The following is a 6,000-nucleotide window of genomic DNA, read 5'->3' on the forward strand; positions in this document are numbered from 1 at the left end:
CTTCCTCTGCCTATACCTTGGAATGATATTTGCAAATTGACTGACCCCTGCCTGTCCCTTTGAATAAAGAAGCACCTGTGATTTAGTCAGTTTGCTGGATTCCTGTGTTCAGCATAACACACGCTACATATGCCCATTTGCCAGTAAATAAAGAGTAATGAAATGGCGCAATATCGGAAGCAGCGCATCTTCAGTGTCGTTTTACTGTAAACCAAAACTGTAGTGTTGAAACTTGTTCTTACAAATAGTTGAGTCACGCCTACACACACTAAAACCACTTATCCCAAGCAAAGTCATGGCAAGCCGGAGCCTAACCCGGAGGCGCAGGGGACACACCCCGGGCAGAGCGCTAGTCCATCGCAAGGCATCCCAAGCAGGACTTGAGCCCAAACCCACCAGGAAGAGGGACCCGGCCAAAGCAGCTGGGCCACCGTCCCTCCCCGAATGATGCCTACTAAAGATTATTTGATGATGTGGCGCGATAAAAGAACGAAGTTAAGACTTTTTGAAAGTGAACACGTGTAATAATTGTAAAACATTTAATTTTAGATATTGTTTGAATATTATAACACTAAGCGACTATACACTAATTCTGAACGTGTCTGTGTGTGTGTGTGTGTGTATGTTGGAACGATCCGGCTAATGAGTTAGCCCAGATCCTCACGTGGATTCCAGAAAGGCGTATAATTATATAAATCCAGACGGACACGGACAAAAGGAAGCTCTTCTTTTTAATATCTTGTAGGCAACTATGGATGACATATTTCACACAGCTGTCCTTACAATAAAATAAACAACATTAAAGTTTAATAGCAATCTCCAAAACGTGCGAGGCACAAAATGTGTACACGGCCAAGTATATCAGCCTGCGCGCGCGGGAGCGAGGACCGAGGGGGAGGAGCAACCACTTAGTCTCCACCATGATACGTCATCATTACAATGTGCTGGATATTTTCTCCCCTCGGGGCTTGCCGCAGGCTGGATTTTGTACATGCGCACTGGAGTGCATCAGTCTGCTTATAAGTTTCACTTGTGTTGGCTCCAGTAAGAAAACTTGGAAAATGTTTGAAATCAACCTCGACGGGTATCGATTGTCATTTTTTTTATCTGTAAGTGTCTAGGTGAACCTTACACGAACGCTCGGTTATATAGTTTCAGTTAGAATTCAGTCTCATCATTATGCGGGACCTAGTCATTCATTGTGCCGGTAAATCGAAAATCCGTAACTATCATCTTTTCCTCCTACTAGTCTCCGCGCGAGTCTGACCATAAACTATGATTAGTACTCTTAAATGTTTCCTATAAGAAATGGTATTTCTTAGATGATCTTCATCATACTCATGATGAAAGAGACAATGCGTGTGGTACAATAAATTAACTTTTTGAAAACTTTTCTCTCTTTTTTTTTTTTTATTTTCCTGAAGGGGTGTGAAGCGTGTTCGTGAAACGAAACCAAACTGGCAAAGTAGTTTGACTTGAAGTCAGTCAGCGCTGCGCTCTTTGCGCTCAATCCCGGCAACTGCAACCATGATGTTTACATTTACATTCGCATTTATTCATTTAGCAGATGCTTTTTGTCCAAAGCGACGTACGTCATCTCAACAACGGCACAGTTTATTCATTACATTAAGAAAAAGAGACATAGCAGCTGCAGACGTCACATGTGTGACTCAAGCAAACCTAGTTTTTTACCTACCGCTTGCTGAACTGAGGTTCATCGTTCAAGTAGGTGCATAAAACACAGGATAGACAAATCCTGATACCCTCCTACTATTTTTTATTTTATTTTATATTAAGATACGCAAGGCAAGCAAGCAAAAACAGTGCCAGAGTAGTGGCTGATAAAAGGCTTTATCTGGTGATGGTCGTGAAGTTACGGTGCATTAACATTTACACTGTACATGAGCTGGAGAGATCTTGGGCAAAATGGTTCTGGAAAAAGGTGAGTTTTCAGACCCTTCTGGAATGTAGACAGTTTCTGCAGTTCTGAATGAGAGGGGAAGGTCGTTCCACCACAACGGAGCCAGAACCGAGAACCTCTGTGCTTTACCTTTCATGCCTCATGTTATTTGCCTATAAGAAAATGTCAGCAAGCAGCAGTGGTTCTCTAAGCACACAGTGATGACCACACTAACAACATTTCACCAAAGTCTACCAAAATTGTCTGAGTTGCCCTGCTAGATGTAACTTATTTCAGAAATGTAAAAATGTCTGACTTTTGAATTTTTTAACAAGTAGGCCAACTTTAATGTTGGAATTACAAGATGTATACATAGGACAGAAGACATCTCGTGCGGTTTTGGAAGCTTTGGGTTGTTTGGGGGCATTTAGTGAGACAGAGCTTCCTGAGCTGGATGTGACTCATTTCTCTGTAATATGGGGGTGTCAAGCAGGTGCCCAGGCTCCCACCAACCTGGCATGGGCAAGCAAGCTTGAAGTACAGACAGATGTGATAGGTCTTTCCACACTTGACCATCTTCCATGCATTTTGGATGGAATACCAACAAGTTCCAGACTTTTTTTTTTTTAAATTAAAGATTCAAAAAAGAACCCTAATATGATTGCCATTATCAGTGACTTGAAACAGAAAAATGTTCAGTTTTCCTCTTACTGCGGCATTTAGCTTTAACATGCTAAGCAAGTTTTGCACTGCTGTTGACTCATATTTACTGCCTGGAAACCAAAGCCCAAAGTAACTGCCATGTCAGGCTATGATGTTATCAGTACTAGTCACAACCCCTTTCCCAACACAGAAAAGCTCTGTACGCTTCCTCAACTAGTAATCAAACAGTGCTTAAAACATCACAGAGATCACTTTTAACTAAGCGCCTGTCCTAGTCATTCTCCAGATAGTCTGCGACCCTCACCCTGTCACGGAATCACTGGGCAGGTACACCCTGGATGAGACGCCAGTTCCGTGGAGGGAAGCCATACACACACCACAAGCTTTTTTTATCAGCACCTGAACTGCATCTATTTAAATCATGGCAGGAAACTCACACAGACACGAAGACAAGCAAACTCCACACAGAGTGAGCAAATCCAAACATTTGTTGATGTAATGCAATTTTTGTATTTTCTGAGATGTATGTCGCTTTGGAGAAAAGTGTCTGCTAAGTGACTGACTGAATATATGACATTAAAGACAAGATAAAAATGTTACAAATATTGTTATGTATCTTACAAATATTGTGATTAAATTGATAATTGCTACAGTGTTTGCTTTGTCTCTCCTTCCTTACTGCATCTCACAATAATTGAGATTTTGAGCGTTAATTGCAAATTTATTTAATTCCAGGATGCATGACAAATCAGATTCTAAAATAATTTTAGAATTAGGAGAATTCAGACACAAAATGGTCAGCAATGGAAATTAAAAATCTCACCAGAAATTCAAAATACTCAAGACTAACATGTATGATGAGTAAGAAAATTGGAAGTACACCATATTTTTTGTCAAGACCCTCAAATAATGTAATGATAAAAAGCTAAAAATACAAACGATCATCCCAGATATGTGATTTAAAATGAAGGTACAGACAATGTGAAGCAGTTTTATTAAAACAATTTTCCATTTGAGAAAATTCAGACACAAAGTAGTCAGCAATGCAAATTATGCAAATTAAAAATCTCACCAAAAGTTCAATATACTCAAGACTAAAACCTATTATCACTAAGAAAAAAAGTACACCATATTTTCTCTCAATACCATTGGAGAATGTAATAAATAAAAATACAATCATCCCATATATATAAGTGATTTTAAATGAAAGTATAGACAATGGGAATTGTATGTAAAATCACTGCACAGCACGGCCTGTGGACAGGGTTTGAAAAGAAGAAAGAAGGTGCAGAACAGTCTGGACTAGCTCTACATTTTCAATAGAGGAGGAAAGCGGAGGCCAGAGGCACCAGTAGGAGGAAGATGCTTTCCATGATGCGCTGAGCATTGTTGCACAGGTTTCCATAACAGCAGCTTATGTTGACAAGATTCAGGCTAAGTTGAGCTGAGGCGTCAGCAGCAGCAGCACAAATATTTGAAGAAACGCAGCCTTTCATGGTCTGCTGTGCAACTTAAACAAATCACAATATGTATTAATAAAAACAATAAGATTTCGTTTGCCCCGAGACAGTGAAAAGGTGCTATAATGCCTGTAAATCATTATTGTGGCAAAGTTATGATTCTGATTGTTCTTTTATTGTGTACTGTCAACGTAAGGCAGCTTACATTAATTGGTCTGTACTCTAAGCAACTTACTATTGGCATAAAGCTTGTTGTTGCATGTTATACTGGAGCAACTAAGAGTAAGTACCTTTCTCCTGGGTGTTACAGTGAGAGCAGCACTTTCCAATATCAAGACAATAAACGTGACCACTATGCCACTACTTGTTTCAATAAGTTAAACACAGCACGTCAAGCAAATATTTCAGAAATATAATGAGTGAGTGCTTAATAATAATAAGCTAGTACCGAGTGAAACTAGTTTCACTGCAGCCGAGGACAAAATGTGTATTTACTCAAGTAAAGAATTTTTAAATGTGAAAGGCTTTCGATAAGTTTTTGGCAAGAATCACAAGTGGGTTCAGTCAACACTAAAATGATTTAAACTGATTAGCAGTTTTTTACTTGCAGATTGTACTGTATTTGCAGTGATTTAAAAGGGAAACACATAGTCTTACAACAATTAACAAACAATTAATTAAATGTAACTTGCATTGTTACATTTGTACACTAAGCTATACTTTCAACTGTCCAGCTATTTATACAGCTGGGTAATTTTTACTGGAGAATTCAGGTTAAGTACCCTGCTTATGGCTCTACAGGGACAGGATTCTAGTCAGGGTCTGTTGAGTGGAAAGCAAAAGTTGTAACCCCTACACTCCCTGACCCCATGTATGTGGAATGGGAGAAGTGTTACTCAAATGTAAAAAAGCCTAAATCTCAGCTGTGGCTTTTGAATGAGGTTTAATCACAGTTTAGCCTCTACGATATTCAGACTCGGCTTTTACTTTCCGCATTTGTTCTTCACACAATTTCTGCACAACTCGCCAGCAAAGTTTATAACAAAAAAACACTACTCGTGAAAAATTTGCAGCACAAACCTTACACTCTATATACCGGACATAATGGCATAACTGGAAGTACCGTAGAAGATGCATTTCTTCAGTTTTACTCCTACTTTAAAACATTTTATGAAGTAGCTGAAAAGAATTAACAGAGCATTTGACTTAAGTTGGTGGACCTTTTGCTCTGCATATGAAAAGATGTGGGAAAATAGCAGAGATGTGATTTTTACCAATGAATCATCTATTCTTAACAGAAATCTTGGTCTGATTTTAGTTGCACTTCATATATTGCTACATCATTTTTTTCCCCATTTCCCCCTATTTTGTATGCATTTAACTTGCTTTGCTACTCAAAAGATTCTTACCTGTAGCCGTGATGCAATTGTTTTCATTTCCCAGACAGTTAATAACTGACGTGCAGTCATTATTGAGGTCACAGCTGAAGCACTGTTTCCCATTTGGGGAATTTTGTGCCAATGCTATAATAAAGTGCAATAATAAGTAACAAGTACTGAAACAAAAAGATAACAGTGGTAACTTCCACTACTGAAATACTGACATGGCATAAACACCAGAAACGTAAGGCAAAGATTACATTAAATTTTACCATTCTTTTTTTCTGTCCTTCATGGGTTATATTTGTTATTACAGTTTGCCTATAATTTGTGTCTTCAAAGCTTGTGAAGTTGACCAAACAACTTCAAAACAACCAAAAATTGTTTTTCCTGTGCCGTATCTTTAGATTTTATAAAATACAATGTTATATGAGCTTATCTCATGAGACTAGTTCTCTTTAAACTGTCACCTTGAAGTCACCCGCTGTAATAAAGCTCCACAAGCTCTACATGTTTTACCTAACATTTACTACACAATAATGTTCCCTTGGCTTTAAGTCTATGGGGAGGATTAATTATCAGCTGCAATTTTAATACT

This window comes from Scleropages formosus, unplaced genomic scaffold (genome assembly GCF_900964775.1).
Source record: "Scleropages formosus unplaced genomic scaffold, fSclFor1.1, whole genome shotgun sequence".
NCBI lineage: Eukaryota > Metazoa > Chordata > Actinopteri > Osteoglossiformes > Osteoglossidae > Scleropages > Scleropages formosus.